This window comes from Cryptomeria japonica, chromosome 9, assembly GCF_030272615.1.
Source record: "Cryptomeria japonica chromosome 9, Sugi_1.0, whole genome shotgun sequence".
Lineage (NCBI taxonomy): Eukaryota > Viridiplantae > Streptophyta > Pinopsida > Cupressales > Cupressaceae > Cryptomeria > Cryptomeria japonica.
In genome coordinates, this window is record NC_081413.1 from 544,242,456 (window position 1) to 544,243,443 (window position 988).

Here is a 988-nt window from a genome sequence, read left to right on the forward strand (position 1 = left end):
GTTCAGTATTTACCAAGTATCAACCGAGCAGTAACAGAATGCATTGGATGAATAAATACAATATTAAATGAAGGATGCCAATGAGCTGGAGAATTATAGGAGATTGGAATGTCATGCAAGAAGTTTGTTAAGGATCAATGGCAATAAAAATTCAAGAGTTGGATCTACAGCACAGATTGAACGGTCATAATTGAGCACAAGTACCAAGGAAGGTATTCAAGTTCCAAGGCGAGATAAAATGTTTTCTAGTTCAAAGGATTCAATGAACCTAGTCAAGTTCAAACATCTGATGGCTAAGATTAATCATGGGAAATGTGATTAAGGAGATTAAGAGGTTTGGAATTGCTTATAAATAAGGAAAAATTGATGAACAAAGTATGTGGGAAAATAGAAGAGCACTGATACTACAGAGGTGATTACTGAGTACAGAAGATTGGAGATCTAATTGAAAAATAGATTGAGAATCCCAGCAAGGATGCAGATAAGTCTTATAACAAGATTATTTTGAGCACATAGAGTCTGCTTTAACATTTCAGATGTGAAGTTGCAAATATATTTTATTACTATTATTTATTTTGCAAGTGATAGGAAATCTCTTAACCAAGTGGACCTAATAGTCTTATTTGTAAATCCTCTAGCAAGGTAACATTCTGAATGAGTGTTTGAAATCCTTTGACAAGGTCACTTCTAACAAAATGCAAGATTCTGATAGATCTGAGGGAAATCCCTTGACCGGGTCACATCTGGCAATGTGTTTATGTAATATTTAACAGGATTGGCTTTTAACCGAGCATACTCTAGAAGAGTATATTTTCTTAGTGGGTCCAAAATCCCACAGTGGTTTTTCCCTATTTGGGTTTCCACGTTAAATCTGGTGTTAAATGTGTTTTGTTGTTTCAATTTTATCAATTTATGAGTTTGAATGATTTACATTCATAGTTGCATATCAAGTAAGTTCTACCGAGGTTGAATCTGATGAATATATTGA